The sequence below is a fragment of the Mustela nivalis genome (assembly GCF_964662115.1).
Source record: "Mustela nivalis genome assembly, chromosome: 7".
NCBI classification, from domain to species: Eukaryota; Metazoa; Chordata; class Mammalia; order Carnivora; family Mustelidae; genus Mustela; species Mustela nivalis.
This window is the reverse complement of record NC_139026.1, coordinates 136,005,276-136,023,400: the sequence shown is the minus strand read 5'-3', so window position 1 is coordinate 136,023,400 and position 18,125 is coordinate 136,005,276. Positions and strand designations below refer to the sequence as shown.

The 18,125-nt window shown below is 41.2% G+C and overlaps 1 protein-coding gene across 1 annotated transcript in view; it reads left to right on the top strand.

The window, feature by feature from the left end:
- Nucleotides 1-306: 306 nt before the first annotated feature.
- Nucleotides 307-18,125, top strand: part of LOC309869549 (uncharacterized protein) — a 158,500-nt gene continuing 140,681 nt past the window's right edge. The window contains exons 1-2 of the mRNA XM_082740939.1: nucleotides 307-379; nucleotides 7,035-7,158. The gene's annotated coding sequence lies outside the window, so the exon portion shown is untranslated. The remainder of the gene's footprint in view (nucleotides 380-7,034; nucleotides 7,159-18,125) is intronic.

Here is an 18,125-nt window from a genome sequence, read left to right as displayed (position 1 = left end):
TCCGATAATTTTTCTCCCTTTCTTTCTGAGTAGAATCCCTGATTTTTGATGAGGTCCATTTCTGTCCAGAAGAAGACTGTATTTCCTCACCTTCCTGCAGCTCGATGTGGCCACGTGACCACATTCTGTCCAATAGGATATAAGCAGGAATAGCACATGGAACTTTCAGGAAATGTCCTTAAAGGGAAAGGGCTGTTCTAATTTTCTCCTTTCTCTGGCTACGATTTGAATGTGGTATCTGGAGCCTGAATAAGCCAGCATGGGCTCTGAAGAGAGAGCCATGTGCTGAGGGTGATAGAACAAAACATAGAATCTTGGAATCATGGAATGGTTTATCAGCCCTAGAGAGATGACCTCCAGATTTCTTCACGAGAGAGAAGTCAGTCAACCTGTTGTTTTGTTAAGTTACTGTGATCTGAGATTTTTGTTGTAGTTGTTATTTATAGCTAATTCAGCTTTCAAATATGGAAAGAAATATACCATATTGTGTTGTAAGTTTAGTTTTGGCTAATCGTGGCATCTCCATTTAATTAAGTAATTCAAACCTTAATGATGTTCCTCATAGTAAAAATAGTAATAATAATAATAATAATAATAGAGAGCGCTCTCTCCTTTCCCTTCCTGAGAACCAACTTAAGGCAATAGATAAGAGGAGAAAAACTATGGGATTGGCTGCTATCCTTCATTTTGTGTTTAATGTTGCCTACAGTTCACCTGCCTACTGAACACGTCATTTTATTGTGCCTCACTCGATTGCACTTCCCAGATGCTGCATTTTTTACAGATTAGAGGCTTGTGGTGACCCTGCATTGAGCAAGTCTTTCAGTCCATTTTTCCAACAGCATTTGCTCACTTAGTGTCTCTCTGCCACATGTTGGTAATCTTAGCAATATTTCATATTTATTATTATTATTATATCTGTTATAGTAATCTGTGATCAGTGATCTTTGCTGTTACTATTGTAGCTGTGGGCGGGTGGGTGCCATAAACTGCACCCATATGAGAAGGCAACCTTGGGGCTCCTGGGTGGCTCAGTTGGTTAAGCGTTAGACTCAGTGTCCACTCAGATTATGACTTCAGGGATGTGTGATAGAGCTCCATTTGGGGTTCTGTGCTCAGCAGGGAGTCTACTTGGGGATTTTCTCCCTCTTCCTCCCCCTGCCCCCAACTCACACATGTGCTCTAGCTCTCTCTCAGATAAATAAATAAATATTTTTTTTAAAAGAGGGTAACTTAACTGGCAAATGTTGGGTGTGTTCTGATTGCTCCACTGACCAGCCATTCCCCCATCTCTCTCCCTCTTCTTAGGCCTCCTTATTTCCTAAGATACAACAATATTGAAATTAGCCCAGTCAGTAACCTCACAATGGCCTCTAAGTGTTCAAGCGAAGTGTTGCAATATCTCTCACTTTAAGTAAAAAACTCAAAATGATTAAGCTTGGTGAGGAAGGCATGTTAAATGCTGAGATAAGGTAAAAGCTAGGCCTCTTGCACAGAACAGTTAGCCAAGTTGTGAATGCAAAGGAAAAGTGTTTGAAAGGAATTAAAGGTGCTACTCCAGAGAACACATGAATGATAAAAAAGTGAAACAACTTTATAGCTGATGTGGAGAGCATTTTCGTGATCTGGACAGAATATCAAACCAGCCATAACATTCACTTAAGCCAAAGCCTCATCCAGAGCAAGGCCCTAACTCTCTTCAATTCTGTAAAGGGTGAGAGAGGTGAGAAAGCTACAGAAGAGAAGTCTGAAGCTAGCAGAGGTTTGTTCGTGAGGTTTAAGGGAAGAAACCATCTTCATGACACAAAAATGCATGGAGAGGCAGCAAATGCTGTTGTAGAAGTGGCAGCAAATGACCGAGAAGATCTAGCCAAGATCATCAATGATGGGGGCTGCTAAACAGGAGATTCTCAATGAAGATGAAACAGCCCTCTACTGGAAAAAGATGCCACCTACGATTTTCATAGCTAGAGAGGAAAAGTCAATGCCTAGCTTCAAAGCTTCAAAGGACAGGTTGACTTGCTTATTAGAGGCTAATGTAACTGGTGACTCCAAAGTGAAGCTGATGCTCATTGAGCTTTCCAGAAATTCCAGGTCCCTAAAGAATTATGCTAGACCCACTCTGTCTATAAATGGGACAACAGAGCGTGGAAGACAGCACATCTGTCTACAGCATGGTTTACTGGATATTTTAAGCCCACTGTTGAGATCTACTGCTCCGGAGAAAAAGATACCTTTCAAAATAAGACTGCTCATTGACAAAGCACCTGGTCACCCATGAGCTCTCATGGAGATGTACAAGACTAATGTTTTCTTGACTACTAACTCAACCTCCATTCTGCAGCCTGTGGATCAAGGAGTAATTTTGACTTTAAAGTCTTATTATTCATGAAATGTGTTTCAAAAGACTATGGCTGACATAGATGGTGAGTCTTCTGACAGATGTGAGCAAAGTCAATTGAAACCCTCCTGAAAAGGATTCACCAGTCTAGATGCCATTGAGAACATGTATGATTCATGAGACGAAGTCAGAACGTCAACAGTATCAGGAGTTTGGAAGAAGCTGATTCCAACCCTCATGGATGACTGTGAGGAGTTCAAGGCTTCAGAGGAAGTCACTGCAAATGTGGTCGAAACATCACAAGATCTAGAATTATTAGAAGTGGAGCCTGAAGATGGGACTGGATTGCTGCAATCTTGTGACATAACTTGGATAGATAAGAAATTGTTTCTCACGGATAGCAAAGAAATTGTTTTCTTGCTGTGGGACCTACTCCTGGGCAAGATGTCTGAGGACTGTTGCAATGACAAGAGAGGATTCAGAATTTACATGAACTGAGTTGATAAGGCAGCACCAGGGTGGGAAAGAATTGACTCCAATTTTGAAAAGAAGTTCAACTGTGGGTAAAATGCTACCAAACAGCATTGCATGCTACAGGGAAGTTATTTGTGAAAGAAAGAGTCCATTGATGTGGTAAACTTCCCTGTCTTATTTTAAGAAATTCCACTGGTCGCCCCAGCCTTCAGCTAGCTGCCAAATCAGTCAGCAGCCATCAGTCTCCCTGCAAGACCCTCTATCGGCAGAAAGATGATGACTCACTGAAAGCTTAGATGGCAGTTAGCATTTTTCAGCACTGAAGTATTTTTTAATTATTTATTTTTGGGGGGGGCTGGTGAGCACAAGTTGGGGAAGGGACAGAAGGAGAGGGAGAAGCTGACTCTCCATTGAGCAGGGCGTCCAGTCTGGGGCTCGATCCCAGGACCCTGAGATCATGACCTGAGCCAAAGACAGAGGCTTAACTGGCTGAGCCACCCAAGTAGTGCAGCAATAAACTATTTTTAAATTAAGGTATATACATTGTTTTTCTAGACATGATGATAATGTAAACTTAATAGACTGATGTAGAGTGGACACATATCCACTGGGCACCCCAAAAAATTCATTTGATTTGCTTTGATATTCCCTTTATTGCACTGGTCTGGAGCCAAGCCTGCAACACCTCTGGGGTACACCTGCACAGATGACACGTGTATAGTAAAGGGTCTACACACATGGGCTGGCTTAGCTGTGATGGCAGGCGTTTTGCATTATCTTTAATAATATGCCTGAGAACACATGGCTAGTTAAAACTAGAGAGACAAAATTTGAATCCAGGAGTTCTGGGCCCCAAAATCTTCATATCCCATTGGGCAGTTTAGTGTTTCTCACCCACTCTGAGTGATAGGCAAAAGACAGAGTGGCCTGAGCAAATTTGTGACTTTTTTTTTCCCCTGCGAACTGAACGAACTAAACTAAGTTTCAGGACTTTGAAGATAATACCATAGAACTTTCTGTGGTTGTGGCTGAATCGACAGACAGACACTTCCTACCAAGTACAGCCTCCCTGCATTATCAAAATGGGAATCCACAAAGCTGCGGTCGCTGACAGTGGCAGCACTGGTGGACAGAGAAGATAGCAGTGACTGAGAACTTGCAACTCCCTTCTTCTCTTCAGTACCCAGAGCTTTTTCAAAAAGGGCATCTCAGTAAAGCCATCCCAAGGTCACCCGCCCCAGAACACTGTCTGTGACCTGCCAGGAAATTTACTAAACTACTTTTGTGGAGAAGTATTCTGTGACTCTTCTCCCTCCAATTCAGCTAAAACAAAATCTTAGGTTTAGCTGCTGGCTTTTCAAATTTTTCTTTGATGAGATTAAGCCAAAGGGACTGCTCTTGACCAACAACTTGGTCAACATAATCAGCAACATAATCACTGGTTACTGAAATCCTGAAAAGTCTATACAGCCCCTAAATTATAGTCTGCTTTGAAAATGAATAGCTGTATTAGATAAATACACAAAGGCTAAGGGTAGTATGCATCTAGATTTTTGTCTCCAACTCTAAGATTATGATCTAGTCAAAAGTAGGAAGTGATAGGTAGAAAGGAACAGATTGTGATAAAAATCTCACTGTTTTCTGAGAAGAGTGTTTTTCTCCCCCTCCTTTTTAAAAGATTTTATTTATTTATATATGCATTTATTTATTTTTAAAGATTTTATTTATTTATTTATTTGACAGACAGAGATTCCAAGTAGGCAGAGAGGCAGACAGAGAGAGAGGAGGAAGCAGGCTCCCTGCTGAGCAGAGAGCCCGATGTGGAGCTCAATCCCAGGACCCTGGGATCATGACCTGAGCCAAAGGCATAGGCTTTAACCCACTGAGCCACCCAGGTGCCCCAGAGAGTATGTTTTAAAATACATATATAGTATGTATTTACGTTACAGAAGAGCAACAATCTAAGAGTTTCTGTATTTGGAAAATGTTTTGATAAAAATTTTGGCATTTATTAAGAATAATCACATTTTTAAAGAAAAGCTATAGTCTTTGCAAATTCTGTTTGAAAACTAGTATAGATTTGGGAATATATCCTGGCAGTGGGCATATGATAAAGTTTAACCAGAGAACAATGTTTTGTAAGAAAATGGAGATCTGAGTCTTGTGTCATTGAGGTGGGCTGGTGCCAGTTTAGGAGAAGAATGGAAATATAGGAAGCTTCAGAGAAACCATGCTTTCTGGGTGGATGTGAGCCTTTTAAAACAAGAACAGCTTAAAGGAGATAAACCCAGCTCTATATTCCCGGAAAAAGGGAAGCAGAGTTAAGAGCATTTTGTAAGAATCCGTGGTAAACTAGGTAGGGGTTTATTTGGCCATCAAGAGTGCATTTTTCACTTGCACTGGGCAGCCAGACTTAGGGCTCAGATAGAAAGGAATGTGCTTCCCTGGTACCCAAGGGAACTGAGAAAAAGAAATTTAGCAGCTGCTTCAAATCTTAGTAGCAGTCAGGGTATATATCTAAACTAACCAAATAAATAGACGGCTCTGGTCTTGGACTGGCAGTGGAAATAAGCGAACTAGAATGGAAACCGGAAACAACTGAAAGACCGCGCACAGTGGGACCAGAGTTGAATGGCTTGAAGCAACACACAGGCTTATTTACCTCCTTTGTACACAATTTGTAACTAACGATTTGCCCGGATGTACAGCTAGTTGACATACCCTACATGGAGAGCAGTGAAATGGATCTGGAGTCAAACAGCACAGACGACACGATCCCAACGACATCCCGGGGACAGAGCGTGAGCTCCTCACACGACTATCCGGGTCCTCGGTAAAGGTTTAGTGAATGTTTGAATGAACCTTACTGCACCCTGGAACCTACTTCTTTGAGCTGCCCCTGCACACTGACCCCCTACTGGTCTCTCAGTTTGTAGCCACTCCGATGTATTGCTGACAGCAAAACACAGCTATGGGCTCTTTCCACTGCAGGCGGATGTATACCCCTTTACCCGCTGCTTTGCAGCTCCTCCCCTTGGGAGACAGGCTACGGCACCCTTCTTAAAGCGGGGCTTGGCCATGTGACTTGCTTTGGCCAATGGGACATTAGCAAATACAACTTAAGAAAGGCTTGGAGAAGTTTATCCATAAAGGTTTGTCCTTTCTCAGGGATTCTGCCCATACCTGCTCAGAAAGAGCCCAGGCCGGTCTCCTAGATGCCCATGGTGAGAGGGCATCTCATCACCCAGACGTCCCAACCAATCCAGCCCCTTCAGATGACATGGAGTGAGCTGAGTCAAGCCAACCCCGCTTGGAGCAAAACAGACCCAAATTGTTTACCCACATAATTGTGAGCAAACAATGAAACTCTGCTCTGAGGGGGATGGGGGATGATTTGTTACACAGCATTTGGGGGATGATTTGTTACACAGCAAAAACTAACACCAGTACCAAAGAGTATATGCCAATTACTATCTTCTAAATAAAAAAATGTTACAAGGCTTTAGCAAACGATATGGGGATTCCTTTTCTTTTTTTCTTTTTGAAGACTAAAATAAATTTAACATTTTTTTTATATGAATTTATCTTACATTTTAAAGAATAATACAATTTAAAGCAAGTGTTATACTACAGCACTGGGGTGCCTGGGTGGCTCAGTCCTTAAGCATCTGCCTTTGGCTCAGGTTATGATCCCAGGGTCCTGGGATGGAGCCTCGCATCTGGCTCCCTGCTTATTGGGAAGCCTGCTTCTCCCTCTCCCACTGCCCCTGCTTGTACTCCTGCTCTCACTTTCTCTCTCTCTCTCTCTCTCTGCGTCAAATAAATAAATAAAATCTTTAAAACAACAACAACACCTAGCTACAATTAAGTGATTCACCCAATTAAGTAATTTGAATATACTCAATAATCAAATCATTTCTTAGTCAACATCTAATACCCCTTTTACTTATTTATGCAAATTAACCTTACTTACTTCATATTCCAAATCTGAAAAATTAAACACCTATAGTCTTTCAAATCTGATTCTGATTTATTATTTGAAATAAATAAATAAATAAATATGATTATTTCTGTTAACTCTCATCCATGATAGCCTGTTTTCCTCATGTGTTTGGTATCTTCTATGAGTGAACTGTTGTAAATTTATCTCTTGTAATTCTTTGAAGTCTGTGTTTTAAGTTGGATTCCTGCAGAATGGATTTGCATTTGTTTCTTCCAGGTACCCAGGGACTCACAGGTAGTATGAATTTGTGCCTTCAAACCATAAGAGGACCTGCTTGTTGCAAGAAACTCAGGGAAATTTCCTACCTCCCTGCCTCCAGCCAGAGCCAAGGCCAAATGAAGTAAGTTCTAGCACTATCTTTTTTTTTTTTTCTTATGAGAGAGAGAGAGAGAGAAAGAGCGTATGAGAGGGGAGAAGGCCAGAGGGAAAAGGAGACTCCCTGCTGAGCAGAGAGCCCAATGTGGGAGAGCTGAAGGCAGTCACTTAACCAACTGAGCCACCCAGGCGCCCAACTCTAGCACTGTTTTACTCGAAGGGTAGTGTTGCCTGCTAGCAAATAAAAATATCGGACAGCAGTTAAATTTGAATTTCAGAAAACAAGAAATAATTTTTTAGTATAAGAACAATTGACCCTTGAACAACATGGGTTTAAACTGTGTGGGTCCACTTTAACACAGATTGTTTTCAGTACATACAGGACAGCCCTGTACTCCTTAGGACTTTCTTAGTAACATTTTCCTTGCTCTAGCTTACTGTTTTATTTTTTAAGATTTTATTTATTTATTTGACTGACAGAAGTCGCAAGTAGGCAGAGAAACAGGCAGAGAGAGGGGGAAGCAGGCTCCCTGCAGAGCAGAGAGGCCGATGCGGGCCTGGATCCCAGCATCCTGAGATCATGACCTGAGCCCAAGGCAGAAGCTTTAACCTACTGAGCCACCCAGCCACCCTTCTCTAGCTTACTTTATATCATATATGTAGCATGGAAAATACGTGTTAACTGACTGTCTATGTTATGTTTATGTCATCAGTAAGGCTTCCAGCCAACAATAGGCTAATAGAAATTGGGTTTTGGTAAATTTCTGATGACATGTGAGGTCGGCATCCCTAACACCCACAAGTGTTCAAGGGCTAACTGTATATCCTTTTTCTAGAGATGGATCATTTGCAGTTCATCCACTATGGGGTCTCCCTTGAGGGTTTTCATTTTACGTGGGGTCTTTGACCCTACTCTGTGGCTGTTGCACTCCCCCTGTCTACAGAAATCAGCAAATTCTTTCAAGACAGATTTAGCTTATGCTTGCTTTCCTTTCTTTCCTTCTTTTCTTTCTTTCTTTCTTTCTTCCTTCTTTCCTCCTGAGCATTTCCCTTACTTTCCAATTGACCTTTGCTCTGAATAGTGGTAAGGGGAAAAGTTACTTGTTGCCTGAGCTTATGCATTGAGTGGTGCCTAAGGACTTTGTTCAAAGTCCACAATTAGCACAAAGCAAGACTGTATGTCCTCTTTATTGCCAATTTGGAACAGTTCATACCTAGGAAAAAAATGAATTCTTAAAAGTAAATCCAAATTCTATTCGAAGTTTTTGGAAATGAAGAAAAAGATACAATTTAAATCGTCACCAAGCTCCTGGTTTTAAGTTATATGTTTCTATGTTTAAAGAATCTACTTGGCCAGTGAGTTAAGTTTCAGAGCCTTTCAATTTTTCAGTTAACAAAACATGCATATGAGAAAATGCAGGTGGTTTTATGAATGACAAACTTATAAGAAGAACCCAAGAACTGAAATGTATATAATGATGAGTACAATAAAAATTGAACTATAAAAGTCACTGTCTTTCAGAACTTTGAAAGTATGGGTTCTATGCCTTCTAACCCATTGTTTGTTTTGTTTTCTTTATATCAGAAAACTTCCAAGAGTTCTTTGTCATTCTTATAAAATTACAGGAGGAATGTCAGTCTTACTAAAATTTATTCTGCTTGGCACCTGATGGCCCTATCAATCTCAGCTTGAAGAGATTTTCTCTATTGTATCTTTAGTTACTAATCTATTCCTTTTTTCTTTCCTTTCTCTTCCTAGAATTGCATTAGACTTCTTGAATTGATCTTACATGTCTCTTAACTGGGCAGTCATATTTTCTATTTTTTGCTTTTTTTACCCATCTGGAAGCTTATCTTGACTTGTCTTCTTAATCCATAAATATGATGTAAATAAAAAGAAATTCACTTCAGATATATCCACATTCTCTCTCAATAGTTCACATTTCTCTTGTCACAGTTAAGATACATTAATATACACTTTGTAATAATTTTCATTTATATACACTTTGTAATAATTTTCCTAAATTTTGTTAAAAATTTACATGTTGAGAAACAGTGATCTGAAGAGCCTGGATGATTGTGAATATTCACGTCATCAATAAGTCATATAGAAAAAAGTAACCAGTGGCAGAGTAAGATTAAAATATATGGACTCTGAACTGAGTCTAAATGAGTCCACAGTGGTTAAATAAACTTATAATCAGCCTACTTCAAAATGGAAACATCCACTTTGAACAAATATGTCTTACTTTTCTATATAGCAGTAGCAGTTACTGAATTTTTTAAATATTTTATTTATTTGACACAGAGAGAGAGAGAGAGAGAGAGAGAGCGAGCACAAGCAGGGGGAGCGGCAGGCAGAGGGCAGAGGGAGAAGCAGGCTCCCTGATGAGCCTAGGAGTCTGATATGGGGCTTGATCCTAGGATCCTGGGTTCACGGCCTGAGCTGAAGACAGCTGCTCAATTGACTGAATCATGGAGGTGTCCCGCAGTTACTGAATTTTTAAAAAAGATTTTATTTATTTGTATGAGAGAGAGCATGCAAGAGCAGGGAAGGGGGCAGAGGGAGAGGGTGAAGCAGACTCTTCCCTGAGCTCCTCATGGGGCTCAAGGCAAGGCTCAAGGGGCTGTTGATGGGAGAGCGCTCCACACAGGGCTCAACCCAGGGCTCGATTCCAGGCAGAGGCATAAGTGACTGAGCCAACCAGGAGCCCCACAGTTATTGAATTTTTAAATATCTCTACAGTTATACACTATTCTCCAAAAATATCAATCCCTAACAAGTACCTACCTTAACAATAAAGGGTAACTATGAAATACATAGACAAACATTGAAAACTGAAAGATACTTCGTGTGACCCCTTCATTTTAGTAATGAGGAAACTGACTCACAAACATTAAATGATTTGTCTAAGATAACACGGCTAGAAACAGGGTATCTTTATCCCGATCTCATTAAAAAACCAACTCATTGTCTTCATCATCAGCATGACTGGTGTTTGGTGATGGTAAGATGTAGCCTTGGACACAAACCGAACTTTGAAGAGTAGGTGCTTCTCTGAGTTAACCACACAATGACCACCTCGACGCTGTAGAGCCCAACTATCACAGACTCCAAGCCTTGGACTCATGAAGGTATTAAATTAGGGAATGGGACACAGCACAGTAAACTGTTAGTGAAAAAAGGACTTTAGGCGGTAATAGACACATATAAATAAAATCACTCCATAATGCGGCCTTACAATCTCCGTAACATAACCATGCCTATTTCCTATTTTTTTATCTCTCAAAGCTTCCTTCCCTTCACTGCCTTCTTTCCCCCATCAAAATCCCCTCAATAACATTTCAACATGATCAGACCTCCATAATTAATTTTTCACATGGCAGGGGAAGAGATAAAGGGTGTGGAGCACATACACAATGTCCCGTTCTTCCAGAATTCCATAGACTTGGTCTTAAGCATATAATTTTAGTAATTTTCCCTACATATTTAATGTAAGGTAAGTCAAGAATAAAGCGTTCTTTTCCCTTAAAATAATGATAAGATTGCTGCATTATGCATGTCACGATCCATAATTTGTAAAAAAGAAAAAATAAAATAAAAAATAATTTTAAAAAACTTGAAGAAAAACAAAAAGCATTAAACCAAACATTTATAAGACCAGAAGTACCTCTCCCTGTGAACCTTGCTAAATAGAGGATTAAATACCTTTAAAGGAATAATCTAGAAATACCTCTAACTATGAAATTTATCAGATAAAGGCTTAAAAGCAATAAGAAAATAGCAGATGGTGTTTTCTTTTTTAAAGATATACTTTGCCCTAAATATGAAACTGTCTTGACATAGTGTTCACTTCAGGCTTTGATTGTGCATGGCAGCGGCGGGCAATACATCAATAATCAGAAAGTCCTGTTCATTCTCATTCCCATCATGTTGTCAAAAAGGTAATGAAAACTGAGGATTTCTCAGTGGTATTGATGACATGTGAGTACAGCCAATTTGCAGTTATTCTGGGATCCCATTTTAGGCCTGTGTTGATAATAGGGTCATCACTGTGTTATTTCTTTAACAATCTCTTATACTTTTGAGTAAGTTGACATTCAATTTGTTTGTGAATTTTTTTATTACAGAAATTATCATCTTAAAGTATGAACACATAAAAGTAGACTTAGTTTCTTGAGGTCTATGGTCTCCCGGATTCTGAACCTTAGGGGTTTGCATCTAGGGCTGCTTAGTCCTTATGAGTAAGGTCGGAAAGTTCCAGCTCACACTGGAATAATTCAGATCCTCTATACATGGTGGATAAGGCTTGGGGTCAGATCATGATCTCATGGGTCTGCTTTGGGCTCTGCGCTTAGCAGGGAGACTGCTTGAAGATTCTCTCCCTCCCTTGCCTCTTGCTCCTTCCCCTACTTTCTTTCCCTCTCTCTTTCTCAAATAAATAAACAAAGCTTTATTTTATTTTTCTAAAGGTTTTATTTATCTGACAGGGAGAGAGAGAGCAAGCGAGCACAAGCAGGGGGAGCAGCAGCAGCAGAGAGAGGGCAGAAGCAGGCTTCCCACTGAGCAAGGAACCCCACATCCTAGGACCCTGGGATCATGGCTTGAGCTAAAAGCAGGCGCATAACCATCTGAGCCACCCAGGCACCCCATAAATAAATATTTAAAATAAATAATTAAGTGAGGCTTTGGAATGAAAGCCTCTAGATTTTGGGATTCAACAGGCATCCAACATCTTGAATCAGTGTCTTTCTGAGGGAAAAGGAAAATAATGCACCTATGTATTTTGGAATGAAAGCAGAACTTCTTCTGCCACAGAGCTGTAGCTTAATGTCTTCAGCACAACATGGATCCCTTTTCTCAGTCTTTACTTCGGATGCCCGGGCTATACCTCTGTTCAAAGCAACATAGCACTGACAGCAGAGTCCAGATGGACGATTAAGGCCGAAACTCCAAACTTGCCTTGGATCATACATACCACTGTTTCAGGTAAAAGCAGAGCGCGGTTCAGCCTAAATCACGCAAATTATTGTCGGTGGCAGCCAGTGGGATATGCCTCTCAGATCTCCTACTGCGGCAAGCAGGACAGGCCTCCAGCGCTAGCTGCGGGCCACACTTCTCAGGTTCCACTCCTGGCCAGTGACTGAACATGGCAGAGACAGTAAGGAGACGGAGGTGCCAGTGATGAGAGAGTTTGGCTCAAGGGTTCCCTTCTAACCCTTGCTGAAACTTTCTGAGAACGAGAGGCAGGCTGTGGCTTTCCTCCTTCCTCCCTTTCCACCTTCTTCCTTTTCTCCTTTCCTGTCTTCTTCATGGGTCTCAGACCTGCCTCACCGTCTAAGAGTTCTCCCTGTCACCTCCTGCTCCCTCCCTGTTACCCCTCACAGATGTTTTCCCCAGCAAGTGTCTTACATATCCAATTCCTTCTCGGCATCTGCTTCCCAGAGAACCCTGACCAAATCATCATTTAACTATTTAGTTTTGCATGGATAACTTAAAACCAAGCATAATTTCTGAATTCAGGGCCAAGTATCATTCATTAAAAGGAGGGAGAACTAATAATGAAAAAAATTTGTGTGAATTATAGCAGTCAGTTAACTCTGTTGACTGAAACATAGACAAGAACATTCCAGGTCTAGATAACTTGAATAGCTTCAGCAAGGCCCCACAGATTAGAAGAGCCCTTGGAAGAGCCAAAAGGAAAATTGTGGGACCAGTTCTCCTTCTCCCTGTGCACTGGAATGAACTCATGCAGGAATAGTGTGCAACCTAGAAGCCACAGCACTGTCCCAAAGCTTAGCTGGGGATAGATAGGGCTCTGGGGACCAGGTTAGCCCTTTGTCATCAATCCACTCAGCCACACAATAAAGTCCACTGAGCATGGGCTCTACAGGGAGCAGTGTGGTGGGCCCTGAAGAAAACAGAGATCAGACAAGAGCCTTGCCCTCGAGGCTGATAGAAGCAGATCCTTCCCAGCCATCACTTTGCATTTTCCCTTTTGCTAACAACACAGGTGCCCATCAAAGAGCATACCTCTAGAATTCCCAAGTTTCCAGACCATGTCCAGGAACTTACTTTACTCTTATCTCTTATTAAATATTTTTGTAAAAAATAAACACATGGGGGACACTTGGGTGGCTCAGTGGGCTGAATCTCTGCCTTTGGCTCGGGTCATGATCTCAGGGTCCTGGAATCAAGCCCCGCATTGGGCTCTCTGCTCAGCAGAGAGCCTGCTTCCTCCTCCTCTCTCTCTGCCTCCTTGTGATCTGGTTGTCAAATAAATAAATAAAATCTTTAAAAAATACATACGTACATACATAGATACATGGGATTTGGTTATAGTTTCCTTTCTATTTCTTTCTTTCTTTCTTTCTTTCTTTTTTTTTTAAAGAACATATGTGGGGCTTGATCCCAGGACCCTGGGGTTATGACCTGAGCCGAAGACAGAGGCTTTAACCCACTGAGCCAGCCAGGTGTCCCTCCTTTCTATTTCTTATTTGTTTGAAATTTGTCCTATGAAAATTAGGCAGAAGTGAAAAATGCTTACATAGATTTAAAATTTGTTTTCCTTGTTTGTATAGAAGCGATCTCAAACTTGCAGAAAAGTTGCAAGAATATGACAAGTACTAAGGGCATCCGTGCTGTTCCCTCATTGTTAACACTTTACCACCTTCCCTTTATCACTTGATTTTTGTCTTTCTTATATTTTTTTTTCCTAAATTTTGAGGGTAAGTGACAGACATGAAGGCTTTTTATCTCTACATGCATCCGTGTTTATTTCCTAACAACCATACAGGTATTACCTTCAGTAAACCTAACACCGTAGAAAGCCTTTGTCTAATCTAATCTGCGGTGGGCACTGGAATCCAGCGCTGTTGGTTAACTCAACAACGTCCTTTGTAGGATTTTTCCTCCAATAGAGGAGCCAGGCTAGGGTAACATTGCATTGAGCTGTCATGCCTCTTTAGTCAGGAACATTTCTACAGCTTTCCTTGACATTTTTGAAGATCCCCCCCCTGCTTTTTTTTTAAATAGAATGTTCTTCACTTTAGGTTTGACTAGTGTTCCTCATGATGAAATGCACGTGTACGTTCTTGGCCACAATACTACACAGATGTTGTACCTTTCTCAGCGTAGCACCTCTAGCCATACCCGTCTGTTCTCCATTGGTAATGTTGATTTCGATCAGGCGTGGTGTCCAGGCAAGGTGTCCACTTTCTCCATTGTCTAATTGCTCTTTCTTCCCTTTTTGCAACTAATAAGCATGTTGAACGGAGACACTTTAAGACCAAACTCCTCATCAAAATGCCTAGATTAAACATCTTTTGATGATTCTTTCCCAACATGAGTGTCCAACTCCAGCACACTTTCACGCTGACCAATGAACCCTGAGCCAGGGTCCTCCTTACCCCCAGTTATTGTTTCTCTGTATTATATCCCCAGTTACTTATTTCTCTCTTTATTATTAGTTATTACCTATTATTATCAGTATGGACTTATTACTATTTTTCCAGTGATTTTTTAATATTATTAATTATTTTGGTGCTCAAATTTTTCTGGATTTGGCCTATGGGTGCCCCACTAGGCTGGCTTCTTTGTCTTTATGACATGCCATAGGTTTGTTTGTTTTTTTTAATGACTGCATTCTTAATAACAAATTATGTTATTATGGGGGAAAAAAGTAAAAGCAGATTTTTAAAAATACCAATTTTATCTGAAAGAATTTATTGTTGCTTGAATTGTATAATGCTTATAGTCCTTTGGTTATAAAGGTTTATTTCCTTCAATAAATAAAAACTTCTGGACATACATAGCACATCACAAGTGCAAAATTCTCTTAAGGCACAAAGGAAAGGTAAAAGAAGTATAAACTATGGTTTTCCTTACATTAAAGAATTGATAATATACCTTTAGACAGAAGATCTCTGTGGGCTCTTTGCTTTTTTTTTTTTTTAAGATTTTATTTATTTATTTGACACAGAGAGAGAGATCACTAGTAGGCAGAGAGAGAGAGAGAGGGAGAAGCAGGCTCCCCGCAGAGCAAGACCTGAGCCAAAGGCAGACGCTCAACCAACTGAGCCACCCAGGCGCCCCTCTGTGGGCTCTTTGGATGTTGAATAACAAATCAAGGCAAAGCATATACAAAGATAGTCAGAAGTCAAGTAAAACCTCTTACTTCTTTTTTTTTTTTTAGTTTAAATTAATTAATGTATAATATATTATTAGTTTCAGAGATAGAGTTCAGTGATTCATCAGTTGCATACAATACCCAGTGTTCATTACTTGAAGTGCCCTCCTTTTGTTTTTGTTTTTTTAAAGATTTTGTTTATTTGTCAGAAAGAGAGAAAGAGCACACAAGCAGGCAGAGACAGAGAGAGAAGCAGGCTCCCTGCGGCGCAAGGAGCCCGATGCGGGACTCGATCCCAGGATGTTGGGATCATGACCTGAGCCAAAGGCAGTGGCTTAACCCACTGAGCCACCCAGGCATCCTATGAAGTACCCTCCTTAACACCCATCTCCCAGTTACCCCGTCTTCCCACCCTCCCCTCCAACAACCCTCAGTTTGTTTCCTATAGTAAGAGTCTCTCGTGGTTTTACCTCCTTCTCTGTTTTCATCTTATTTTGTTTTTCCTTCCCTCCCTCTGTTTTATTTCTTAAATTCTACATATGAGTGAAATCATGTGATATTTGTCTTTCTTTGGTTGATTCATTTTGTTTAGCATAATACTCTCTTAGCTCCATTCACATTATTCCAAATAGTAATGTTCCACTATAGATAGGTAGGTAAGTAGATAGATAGAGAGATACCATATCTTCTTTATCCATTCATCTGTTGATGGACATCTGGGCTCTTTCCATAGTTGGGCTATTGTGGACATTGATGCTATAAACACTGGGGTGGAGGTGCCCCTTCAGATCACTGTTTGTATCCTTTGGATATATTCCTGGTAGAGCAATTGCTGGGTTGCAGGGTAGCTCTGTTTCCCAGAGTGGCTGCACCAGCTTGCATTCCCACCAACAGTGTAGGAGGGTTCCCCTTTCTCTGCACCCTCACCAACATCTGTTGTTTCCTGACTGGTTAATTTTAGCCGTTCTGACTGGCATGATGTGGCATCTCGTTGTGAAAGCCTCCTGCTTCTAATGAATTGCGAAGGAAACCAAATCAATTTGACCTGGTGCCGGCCCTGCCTTCCTGAACTCTCCCAGGGGCTGTGGACAGCCTGGGTTTCAGCCTGGGTTTCCAATCTCCCCTGTGCCCAGCGAAGCATCTGAGAGGTGCTGGGGGACAGGAGGTAAGCAGGGACTCTTCTCCAAAGCCAGTGTGAACATCTGCAGATGCAGACAGCTGACATGGGTGTTTGCCTGTGGTTTTCGGTTTTTCTCTGGGACTGGCCCCCTGCAGGACTGAAGGATTGAAGATAAGGAGCTGGTCTTAATCTCTATTCCATGCCTTATGCCATCCCAGCTTCCTTATCTTGAGAGGCTGTTTAAGTCCCACCTTCCCAGTAATAAACTTCATACTTAAACCACTTAGGTGACTCCTAGCAGAATGTGACTTCTCCGTTTCTTATTTATTTGTCACACACTTGTATATTTCCCGTGAGCTGGGGACTTTGCTTCACAAATACCAACTTGTTTGATCCTCATAATAAGCCTATGAAATAGGCACTATTATTTTTCCCTGATAGGCACAGAGGTCACTGGCCTAAGTCACAGAGTCAGAAAGTAGTGGAGCCACTAATCCTGTCAGATCAGAGTCCCAACCTTAGCATCTCATTTCATCTTTTTTCCTTCTAGTTTTATTGAGATGTAATTGACACGCAGCACTGTAGAAATTTAAGGTACATAGCATAATGTTCTTCTTCCATATACCGTGAAACGATCACCACAATAAGTTTAGTTAACATTCATCATCTTGTATAGAAAGGAAGAAAGGAAGGAAGGTAGGGGAGAGGGAGGGAGAAAGAAAGAGAGAGAGAAGAAAAGGAAAGAAGGAAAGAAAGATGTATTTTCATGTTTTTTTCCCCTGTGGTGAGAATTCCTAGGATTTACTGCCCCAACAGCTTTCCTGCATATCCACAGCAGTGTCAGCTTTAGTCATCAGGTTGTACATCACATTCCTATCCTTTATTTATCTTATAACTAAAAGTTTGTGCCTTTTGATCACTTTCTCCAATTCCTCTGCCCTCCACTGCCTCATGGAATCTTAATTACTTCCATAAAGTCTTCATTTCCAAATAAAGTCACATAGGGGCTGAGGGCTTCCACAAAAGAATGTTGGGGGATTCAAACATTTAGTCCATAATGGAGACCAAGATAGCACTAACACATACTCTCACTATCATCATTATCTTGTGTGGCACTAAGAATGCAGTGTCTCTTGCCCTGGGAGAAGGAGATGCCTGCTACAAATCTTTCTTCAAATTTAATATATATACATTATATATATATATATATATATTTTTTTTTCTCCCTCTGTCATGGGAACTTGCCCAAGTTATTTAATCTGGCTGAGCCTCAGATTCCCCACCTGAAAATGGGGATTATAATACCTATTTCGTAGGGTTGTAGTAAGTAAAATACAACACAAAATTCATAATCTGGTACCAACCACACAGCGGCTACTCAGGGTACCTTAGTTGCCCATTTTGACTTCTCTTCAAACAATGGTCACCACACAGTGGGTCTGTCCCAGCGACTCGGCGACGGCAACATTCTCATTCCTGACTGTCGACCCTTATCCATCACATCTGTAGGGAATATTCTAGTTTGGCTCCCTCTGCCCCATTCTACCTCTTTGAGTGGTCCTCCCTCTAGACACTAGCGAGGAGGGAATCTGCCCCTGCAGAGGCAGAAATCTGATTTTTCTGAGGCGGGAGTAGCTGAGGGGCAGGGTGAGGGCATCTGTTCTGTGGTGTGAACCCCAGCAAAGGCGGTGCCCCTCAGAGCCCACAGTGGGGAAGTAGCTCCCGGGGTGTCTGGATTCTTGA